Raw genomic sequence first — 12,196 nt, 5'->3', positions numbered from 1 at the left:
AGGTTGGTGGGATTAGCCCCAAACTATAATTGCTAAGTTGTGATACTCATCAAATGGATTGCACCCTATGCTTGTTTTAGATTAGCTAACTAGAACATAGATCACTAGGATCTTTGATTATCTTGAATTATCCATTTGAGCTTGCCTGTCTCCCGTTGAGAAGAGCGACAGCTCCTCCTTGAGACCTTGTGTTCATATTCAGCTCGCGCCTAGGCAGATCTAGAAGCCGTCGATCGATATCCCGACAGGTGAATCGATTGGCGCTGCGAAAGGTGTATCGCTCGATATCTCAAAAGGATATCGACGACTCTTTTTCTGTGTCATCATACGAGAGGTGTGGCCAGAGATCTAGATAATTTAACCAGTGAGATATCAATTGAGTTAAGCGGCTGAGATTTATAGTATCATGCAAGCAACTTGTTAAAGCATTTATAGAGATTATAATCTCCATTACTGAATAGAAACCCTATGTCTAGCACTCTTTATCACATTTAAACAACCCATCATATTGTTAGTTAGAGCAACTACCTTGCTCATTTTAGGAATTGTTACTTTTATTTCAATCATATAAACCAACCTTGCCTAGGATTGATTAGTAGATTTTATTTAATTGGTTCCCTAGCTCCTCGTGATTCGATCCCTAAGTACTACAGCTGTACCTCTTATTCGAGAGAGTAAGCTCTACTGGGTAATTTGAGCACTATCAAATTTGGCGCCGTTGCCGGGGAGCTTTGATCGCCATTAGATTTAATCTTATTAATCTTAGGTTTTTCTTTTACCCCCCCCTTTCTAATTAAAATTTTTCTTGTCTTTTCAGGTACATGCCCAGCAGTACCAGAAGCAACAGGGGAAATCAACTATTATTCTCAGAAGATCCTGCACACTTGGAACGCTCAATCCGCAAAGACCTACACTCCGCATCGATCGACAGAACCGCAGTACCGTCGACTGATACTCACGTTCAACAGTCGACCGACACTCAGACAGTACCGTCGACCGATACCGTTCGCCGATCCACATCGTTCGATACTTCTAACCGTATATCGATCGACACTACTCCGCGAAGCATGGTCGCGATTGTTATTCTCACGCAGGGCGAGAATGGAAACATGTATAACCAAGATGGTCATCTGCGTAATGCAACAGGTCAGAAGCTAGATGCACAGGGAAACATAATCCCTGAGCCTGAAGCTGAGGCTACAAGAGGAGCTCAAACACGATCGTTGGTAGACTATAACCGTCCAGACAGTACTACACCAACATATCAGCTATTCGACTTCCAGAGATTCAGAAGCCGAACTTCGAGCTCAAGCCTCAGTACTACTCCCTCGTGTCTCAGATACCTTATTCTGGGCTACCACACGAGCATCCTATGGACCATCTGGAGAGGTTCGAGGATCTTATCGCTGCTATTCGTATGGATGGAGTCCCTGAGGACTACCTACTCTGCAAGCTCTTCAAATACTCACTGATTGGAGAAGCTTTGCACTGGCTCAAGCAGCTACCTACAGGATCACTGACATCCTGGGCCGACATCAAAAACGCCTTCCTGCGTAATTTCTTTGATGAGGCACGCGCTGAAGACTTAAGAAGCAAAATCGCCACTTTCGCGCAAAAGCCTAGTGAGACTTTTAAAGACGCGTGGATCAGATTTAAGTTCTTCCAGCGAGACTGTCCACACCATGGATTCAATGAAGTGCAGCTGCTAAGCACTTTCTACAGAGGTATCGCCTTAAGGTATCAGATGGCTCTTGATACTGCTAGTGAGGGGAACTTCAACACTAGGAATCCAATAGAGGCTGTGAGACTTATTGAGAACCTAGCCAACAGCAGCAGCACCAAGAACACTGACTCTGACAAGAAGAAATCGGTTGCAGCCATCGGAAAGACCAGATGAATGAAGTCAGAGCCAAGATAAATGCTTTACATGCATTTCTGGGGCAGCCAGTCTGCTCAGCTGAAGAAGGAGAGGCTAGAGAAGATGATACAGAGGAAGATGTGAACTACATTGGAGGTACTGGATTTCAGAGATATGGAAACCAGAGTGGAAAAAGAAACTTTTTTGGCAGTGGTCAGAAGAGTAACTACAACCAGAGTTCACAGTATCAGAAACCCTTCACCAACACAAGGAACTACGGCAACTCAGCTTACCAAAACCCACCGCCACCCACCCAGGAGAGTAAGTTTGATGCCATGATTGATAGAGTTCTGGAAGGTCAGCAGAAGCTTACAGTAGACTTCAATGGGAAGATTGATTCTGTCTTCAACAATCTGACCACAAGGATAGACACCATTTGCACTCAAGTTAAGAAACTTGAGACACAGATTGTCCAGACTGAAGACTCTATCAGGAGGATTGGAACTTCTAAGGAAGTAGGGGAAGGAAATAGGAAACACCACGTGAATGCTATCATAGATGATGATTTTTGGCAAGTGGTGAAACAGGAGAAGCTACAAGAAGGAGACTTTGAAGTGGAAAGTTCATTAAGTCTCGGTGGATCACAATGATGTCATCGACACCAACTAGTCCACATCGATCGACATCAAGTATGTCATTTCCGGATACGACTGCAGATTGCAACGCGGTTAGGATATTGACACATTCTGAATTCACGGCTTCTCATCCATACCTACCCACCCACACCTACGAAGATATCGACCGACGAGACGAGCCACTCATCGATCGACAAAAAGACGAGAAACGTATCGATCGACCCTTTTCTCCACCTATCGATCGACACGCACCTCTCACATATTGAGTGAACTACCATCGATAGACAGAAACCGAATCAATGCACTCAGACCCACACCGAAACCACAAGCTAACCCTACACAGATCACTGGTAACCCTTCAGACACTACACCTACATCAGAGGGAACTGAAGGAAGAAGGTTAAGGAGTAGGAAGGAGAAGATTCCTAAGAGGGAAGCTAATGAAAAGGAGATTGATGGTTTCACTAAGAGAGTTATCAGAATCCCACCAGAGAAACCTTTTGAGGAGGTTTACTTCACAAGCAGATTGTGGATGTTCTTCAGAGAAACAAGGGAGACTGAAACTGACATTAGGAGAAGGTTTGACAATGTCAGAGAAGATATGAGGAAAATGATTACTTTGCAGAAGAATAATGATCCTGGGAAGTTTGCAATACCCTGTGTAGTACAAGGGATTGAATTTCCTCATGCACTATGTGACACTGGTTCATCAGTCAGCATCTTACCAAAGGTCATGGCAGACCATCTGGGCCTGCAAGTAGAGCCTTCACCAGAGATCTTTACCTTCGTGGATTACTCTCACAAAAACTCTGGAGGCTTCATCAGAGACCTGGAGGTACATATTGGTAATGCTATCGTTCCTGTGGATTTTCATGTCCTAGACATCAAGCTAAATTGGAACTCTTCCCTCTTACTTGGAAGAGCATTTATGGCTACAGTAGGAGCCATATGTGACATGAACACCAACAGGATGTGCTTAACTATGATAGATTCAGAGATCCACTACGACCCTGTCAAGCTTGGCAAACCACCAGCCAAATCAGTCGTAAAGGAAGATGATACTGGTATCATAGCAGTTTGTCATTGTGAAGTCGAGTATGAGACAGAGTACTCGGGATCGATCGACAGCACTTTAACATCATCGATCGACACTTGCAAGTCAGAGGAGATCGACAACAAATATAGATCATCGTTCGACAGAGACCCACCAGATGATGAACTCGATCTACCAGATCATTGGTACCCGAATTTCGCCATCCCACCCAGCCGAAAGGAAGATGATTACTTAGTAAGGAGTTGGGCAGATAGCAGATTTCATGAGAGTTTTGCAGTAGACATAGCCACCTCTTCCCACAGTGGAGACCACAGTGAAGAACATGATGCAGACTATTGGGAAGAGAGAGCTTGGGAAAATTACTTGGAGAATGACAGATTTGCAATTCGATTCCCACAATCGATCGACATCAAACGCCCACCATCGATCGATTATCTACTTCATCCAGCAAAACGACATCGTCCATCGATCGACATCGCCAGTATCACATTGATCGATATTAACCCGGAAGAATTGAAGGACAAATCGGAATTTCACCGATTAGGGCAACACATGGGTATAAAAGGTTGACAACTCAAGCCACGAAAATTCAAAACTTTTCACCTTCTACCCAGCAGCTTCCAGCATTCAGAAACCTATCAATGGAGGACTGCAACAACATGAACAATCGATCCAACCGTGCAGCTAGACGTGCACCATCGATCGCCACCACCACATCACCATCGATCGACGACTTCAACAGAGCTCAACCTCGATCTCATGAACCTTACGATATCAGGAACGTTTCACTAACACCTGATGAATTTGGAATTTTCAGGGACACAGATGGCTATGCAAGAGCAATGGATGGAAGAGTTCTGCACATAACCAGAGAAGACATAGCAGACATCCTCCAAGTTGCTAATGGACCAGAAAACCTGTTCATACAGCAACGTAGCCATCCAAACATCCTACCTCACGTCGAGGACAACCACAACACCAACACAAGGGAGGATACAGTTCAACCTAGAAATTCACCAACGATCGACATCGTTACAACACCATCGATCGACGGCGGATATCCCGGATCGATCAACAGACCAAGAGTCAGATCGCCCGACAGACGATTGGAGTTTGGACGATGTGCCTTCAATACTGATGGATCCAGGAGATTCAAATGGGAAGCTAAGGATGAATATGGTGTCTACAGAGATGAGTTTGGCTATGCTAGAGGAGTTGATGGTGAGATCATCCATGTTACCAAGGAGCAAGTAAAGAGAATTCTGGATAGAGCATCCTTTTTTCACAGAGGTTGCTTACGCCTTCCAGTACACACACGCCCTTACCATGCATACATACCACCACCAGTACCCTACAGTAGAGAGGAGATAGATGATATGGTGACTGGTGTGGAGAGCTCAGGCACACCTTGAGGCAAACATGCACACATTGGTGGAAGACACTTTCCAGCCTTTGGATGTCAGTTACAAGGACTTCCAGAATGATATGGCAGAGATAAGAGTGGAGCTTGGAAACATATTGACCATGCTTGAGAAAGAGGCTACGCCACCAGTATCGACCGACAGAGTACCTGTACCATCGATCGACATCGGCAAGACTACATCCACGGACCGACCAGAATGTTCATCACCTAAGAGAGATGAATGGGAGGTTGCTTACATCAATTCACGGATTGGAGACGTCTACAGCCCTCTCAACAACAATGTCGAATGGTTAAGCAAGAGGATCGATCTTCTACAGAAAGAGCTAGCATCAATTCCCAAGAAAGAACAAGCTCCGAATGCTACTTTTTCATCGATCGACACACTGAATTCACCGTCGATCGACACACGGATCGCAGAACTGGAAGATAGGATGAAAGCATACGAAGAGAAGCATGATCTTTTAAGTTCACCTATCATGCGATACCTGGATACACTGTCACGACAGCTGAACGAGCTACAAAGCGACATGAGCATAGTTCATGATCATCTTGGTCGTCATGACAGAACCGCGACATCGATCGACATGCCTAGACCAATATCGATCGACATCGAGCCACCACCAGTAAAGAGAGCATGCACCACAGCAGAAGTTGATGAGATCAAACATAAGCTGTACGAAGCCATGAATTCTATGGAGGAGAGACTCATAGAACAAAGTGATGACGTTGACAACACCCTCAACGAAAGAGTGACCAACCTCTGTAGAGCTACTGGTCTATTGAAGAATGAGATAAGCAATATGCAGAGAATTCGTGCGTACCAAGGCCAACGCTCAGAATCGATCGACACAGATGATACTGCGTCGACCGACAGAGATCCCAGCGAAACGACCGACGCACAGGTTGTAGCATCGATCGATACAGAATCCTTGGCAGATCAAGATCAACAGATTCAAGACCAGCACGAAAAAGAACAACATGAAGAACTACCTGAGCATTCAAGATTTGATTTCTATCAGCATCAGGTAGACACTAAAGATTTGGTCAGAAGGTTGCAAGTCATCAAAGCAGATTTAGCAAAGATATATCCTACAAGGACAGGCTCAGATGATGCCACAAGAAGCTTCACTGCTGTTGAGTCCAAAGATGAGGGAAATGTTTGCCCACCAGCAAACAACAACCCCCATTGCACCCCATGAGTCACTCACCTACCACAGTCGAGCTAAATGAATATAACAAAGCGCTGAGTGGGAGGCAACCCACTATTAGGTTTTCTTTAATTTTTCTTTATTTTATTTATTTTTATTTTTCATTTTTGCTTTTATTTTTTCGGATTTATTTTGCAGTTTTTATTAGATCTAAGTAGAATGATGATTCCATCGACCGACATTCACCATTCATATCGCTCGACACCACACGACCATTACTAACGATCGACGTACACCACTATGAATCGATCGACACATTGTCGATCAGGTTTATTCATTCTAACTTGTTATATTTATTAATTATGATTTATTTTATTTACCTCACCACCGGCTGTGTTACACTGGGACAGTGTAATTTAAGTCTGGGGGGGGAGTTTACTAATATGTGTTTTTTATTATGGTTTTTATTCAAATTGTTTTTCAAAATTATTTTTCGCATAAGTATTAAATAGAAACATTGATATAGATTTATATTTGATTGTCTGACCACTCTTTAGCACCATTCTAGATTACTGATTGCAGATAGTACTAAATATGCTAAAGTGGATCAACATGCCATCTATATTCACTAGCTAAGATTGTTTGAAGGAACCAAAGCTGACCTCCAACACTAATACTGACTTATTTGCTTGTCTTGGGGCTTGAAAATCACGGGATCGGAATCCTCCTACAAGTCTGGAAGGTAAAAAGTCTGTGTGTTTCTGGTTTCCTTCCTTCTCTCTCTTCAGCGTCTCGAGATCTAAGTTTAAGTTATAAAAGATTGAAATGATTTCTTGAGAGGCAGAGGGGTAGGAGTGTCTCCCGCGACCCCAGTATTCTAAATCTCAAGGATGATCACACATTGTGGAAACGAGGGATAGGTTGAGTACCGAACCCCATTATTCGCTACACTTTGCCAAAAATGTATGAGTTACAATGCAAATGTCAATGAAATGGACTAGATGACCTATGTGGCATCGAAACCTGTTGAAATTGAAACTAATAAGAGATTCAGAGAAGAGAGATGAGGGGAGAAAGGGATCAGAGAAGACTACCTGTTTGTTCAGATACTTGTTTGAGTTGAATCCATGTGTCCTTTGATCGATACTCCCAAGGTAAAGCCTGCACTTTTATTTTATGTTAAGAAATGAGGTTAGTAGAGGGGAATGTCAGATGCGATTTGCTAAGTTGTTGACTAGATGTGATTAGGATGTTTAGACATGAATTGCAAACCCATAGAGTGATGACTTCAATATTTTGAATCTTTTAGTTCCTGCTGTTTTCAAAACCTTTTCCAAAGACTATTATTTTTGCTTGAGGACAAGCAAATGAGTAAGTCTGGGGGAGTTGATATACCATGGATTTTACCCGTTTTTAACCATGGTATACTAGTATTTTATTATATATTTAATCTGTTTTCTAGCATGTTAGGTATGTTTTCAGGTTCAGGAGCATTTTGTGAGAAAGTGATGTTTTTGGAGCATTTTGGAGTACAAGAGATGATATACACGAGTTGACCATTCAAGACTAAGTCGGAAGTCAACATTGCGATTATAATCCATCGATACTCATCCGGAGTTGTCGATCGATGTAGCTGAGAAGATCCGCATACTAGAAGATTATAATCGATCGATACACATCCAGTGTTGTCGATCGATATCGAGGACGAAATGGTTTAGCCGACTACTTCACTAAGACTTCACCAAATTACGAGATTGCCCCTGACGAGTTTTTAACCTAATGGAAATGCTTAAATATTCCTGCTAAGTGTTTTTTTACGGCTACCTTCGAAAGAAGCAAGCTTTTGACAACCCTCAAGAGAAAAGCAGAGAGTGTGAGAGAGAGACTAGAGTTTTATTTGTTTTGAGAGATTGAAGAGATTTCTCATCTCCTTTTGTATTTCTACTTTATTCTATCTATGTTCTTTCATCTATCTATTGTTATGAATTGCTTAGCTTTGTCTGAGTAGTCTACTTGTTAGATCTAGGGTTCAAATAGGTTTGTGGGATTAGCCCCAAACTATAATTGCTAAATTGTGATACTCATCAAATGGATTGCACCATATGCTTGTTTTAGATTAGCTAACTAGAACATAGATCACTAGGATCTTTGATTATCTTGAATTATCCATTTGAGCTTGCCTGTCTCCCATTGAGAAGAGCGACAGCTCCTCCTTGAGACCTTGTGTTCATATTCGGCTCGCGCCTAGGCAAATCTAGAAGCCGTCGATCGATATCCCGACAGGTGAATCGATCGGCGCTGCGAAAGGTGTATCGCTTGATATCTCAAAAGGATATCGACCGACTCTTTTTCTGTGTCATCATACGAGAGGTGTGGCCAGAGATCTAGATAATTTAACCAGTGAGATATCACTTGAGTTAAGCGGCTGAGATCTATAGTATCATGCAAGCAACTTGTTAAAGCATTTATAGAGATTATAATCTCCATTCCTGAATAGAAACCCTATGTCTAGCACTCTTTATCACATTTAAACGACCATCATATTGTTAGTTAGAGCAACTACCTTTCTCATTTTAGGAATTGTTACTTTTATTTCCATCATATAAACCAACCTTGCCTAGGATTGATTAATAGATTTTATTTAATTGGTTCCCTAGCTCCTTGTGATTCGATCCCTAAGTACTACAGCTGTACCTCTTATTTGAGAGAGTAAGCTCTACTGGGTAATTTGAGCACTATCAATCATATCTTCCATTTTTCGCAAAATGCTTCGAAGCGGGTAGAGATGAACTGGGATCCGTTATCCATTACTATTTCGTATGGATTCCATGCCTGCAGATAATGTTTTTCCATACGAAATTTTCGACTTGTGCGTCCTTTATACTTGCGTATGATTCGGCTTCTACCCATTTTGAAAAGAAATCTGTGAGGACCAGCAGAATGCATTTTTGCTTGGATTTGTGAAGAGGTCCTACGATATCCATAGCCCAGCACATGAAAGGGTATGGCGACGTAATGGAGGAGAGTTCTTCCGCAGGTTGCCGAATAGTGGGAGCATGCCTCTGGCATTTTTCACATTTTCGTGTGATTTTTTCGCAGTCCCCGATCATCGTTGGCCAGTAATACCCGTGGCGTTTTATTTTTAAGGCGAGCGACCTTCCGCCGGAATGATTTCCGCAGGCACCAGAGTGAACTTCTTTCATTACCTTTCTAGCCTTATGTCCTTTTAAACACGTCATGAGTGGTCCAGAGAATTTCCATTTGTAAATTTCTCCGTCGACCGTTACATAACGGGCGGCTTGGGTTTGGACTTTTCGAGCTGCCCACTTCTTGGGAGGTAATTTTCCGTCGATGATATACGCTCGTATCGCCTCTAGCCATGGCGTATCGCAGCCATATTCGTTTTGTTCTGGCGTTTCTTCTAATTCGACTGCGATTTCTTCCTCGTTATCATCTCGAATGAGATTGATGATGACGGGAGGTCCAATGCTCGGATGTTCAATGAACTCTACCGGGATTACTCTTTTAAGTCCTGGATCCGAACTCGAGGCCAGGGCTGCGAGTGCATCTGCTTGCGTATTCTCGGAACGAGGAATTCGGGTGAGGGGAAAGAATCAAAGTCCTGGGACAAGTTTTGGACTAGTTTGAGGTATGCTTCCATACTTTCGTCCCTGGCTAGGTACTCCCCGCTATACTGGCTCGCAACCAGTTGAGATTCGCAGTAAGCGTGGATATTTCGTATCTTCAAACCGTAGGCTAACCGTAATCATGCGATAAGGGCTTCGTACTCTGCCTCGTTATTCGACGCGTGGAACTCTAATCTAAATGAATGTTCGAGGATCTCTCCGGTTGGTGACGTCAGACGGATGCCGATCCCGGATCCTTGTTTTGACGATGATCCGTCAATGTGGAGGAGCCAAGTTGAGTTAGGCTCTTTGTTGGTTATGGCTCTGGTTGGCAGCTCCACCAAGAAATCCGCGAGGACTTGAGACTTTGCACTCGTTCTGGGGCGATAGTCTATATCGTACTCGCTGAGTTCGACGGCCCACTTGGCTAACCTTCCCGACTGGCTCGGACTATGCAGGATAGTTCAGATGGGGAATGTTGTGAAGATGACGATGGTGTGGGATTGAAAATACGGTCGAAGCTTCCGTGCCGATGTTACGACTGCGTACGCTAGTTTTTCCATCAGGGGATAACGGGTTTCGGCGTCCAGCAGTGTTTTGCTTATGTAGAAGATGGGTTTCTGATCCCCACGTTCTTCCCGGATCAGGACGCCGCTAACGGCAGTTGCTGATACTGCTACGTATAGGAATAGAGGTTCCCCTTCTATGGGTTTTACGAGAACTGGAGGAGTCGCCAGATAGTGCTTTAGCTGTTTGAAAGCGTCTTCGCATTCATCCGACCACTCGAATTTTTTGTTTCCCCGCAGGACATCGTAGAAGGGTAAGCATTTGTCTGTCGACCGGGATATAAACCGATTGAGTGCTGCGACCCTCCCGGTCAACCTTTGTACTTCTCGCTTGTTTTTGGGAGAGGCCATCCCGATGAGCGCATCGATCTGTTTTGGGTTGGCTTCTATCCCGCGATAAGTTACCAGGTATCCGAGGAATTCTCCCGATGCTACGGCGAATCTGCATTTGGCCGGGTTAAGTTTCATGTTGTGTGAATTCAGCCGAGCGAAGCATTCCTCAAGATGGTTGACATGGTCGTTAGCGTGGAGGGATTTGACGAGCATGTCGTCAATGTAAACCTCCATTGTTTTTCCGAGTTGATCGGCGAACATTCGATTGAGGAGTCGTTGATATGTTGCGCCGGCGTTCTTAAGGCCAAAAGGCATTACTTTGTAGCAATAAGTTCTGCGATCTATAATGAACGCTGTTTTCTCGCGGTCATCGGGATTCATCATAATTTGATTGTACCCTGAGAATGCGTCCATGAAGGATAAGAGTTCATTTCCTGCTGTTGCGTCGACCAGCCGGTCGATGTGCGGCAAAGGGAAACTATCTTTTGGGCACGCTTTATTGAGATCGGTAAAATCGACACACACTCGCCATTTTCCGTTCTTCTTTTTGACCACGACGGGATTTGCAAGCCAATCGGGTAACGGACTTCCGTTATGGACCCCACCTTAAGAAGTTTTTCGACTTCTTCGTTGACTGCGGTTGCTCGTTCGGGTCCTAGCTTTCGCCTTTTCTGCTTGATTGGTTTGAATGTCGGATCGGTATTCAGTTCATGGCAGGTAATGTTAATGTCAATTCCTGACATGTCCTCCGCAGTCCATGCGAATGTGTTGAGATTTTTCTTAAGACAGGTTACGAGTTTTGTCTTCAAGGGCTCGCGAAGATTGGCTCCGATTTCGACACAACGTTCCGGGAATGCTTCATCGAGACAAACCGTAATTACGGGTTCACAGGTTGGTTCGCATTTTTCTTCTAGGGCATCAACCCTTCGAGATTGCTAGAAGAGTTCAGCCAAATCCTGTGTGTCTTCGTCTGAAATCGTTTTCTTAGTTTTCTTGGGAGTGGTGTCGAGGTCGGACCTCTTGCGCCTAAGTTCCGCAGCGAGACATATCCGCGATACTCAGGGATTTTCCCAGATTGTTTCGATCCCGTGGGGGGTCGGAAAGTTAAGCCACAGATGATATGTCGATGGAACTGCTTTCATGGAATTTATCCAGAGAGTGCCCATGATCGCGTTGTACAATGCCGGAAGGTCCACTACTAGGAATTCCGTCAGTTTTTCTGCCGTTTCGGCTCTGACCGCGAAACTGATCGATCCCGAAGCGATGGTGGGTTCTCCTGAAAGCCCTACCAGCGGGCTGGAGTCTTCCGTAATTTTCGACGGATCGACCTGCATCTTTGCGAGAGTTTCTTTGAAGATGATGTTAACCGAGCTTCCGGTGTCGTTCAGTACTCTTGCGACGTCGACGTCGTGGATCGTCAGCTCAATTACCAGGAGGTCGTCGCGAGGTTTAGCCTGTTCGGCCGCTGCTCCCTCCCTGAATGAGATCTCGTCTGGAAAGGATGAGATTTCCATCTCGCGTCTGATTGTTGAGCGGTTTTTGCGGGTAAGATT

The sequence above is a fragment of the Raphanus sativus genome, chromosome 7, assembly GCF_000801105.2.
Source record: "Raphanus sativus cultivar WK10039 chromosome 7, ASM80110v3, whole genome shotgun sequence".
Taxonomy (NCBI): domain Eukaryota; kingdom Viridiplantae; phylum Streptophyta; class Magnoliopsida; order Brassicales; family Brassicaceae; genus Raphanus; species Raphanus sativus.
Note: the sequence above shows the minus strand (reverse complement) of the source record.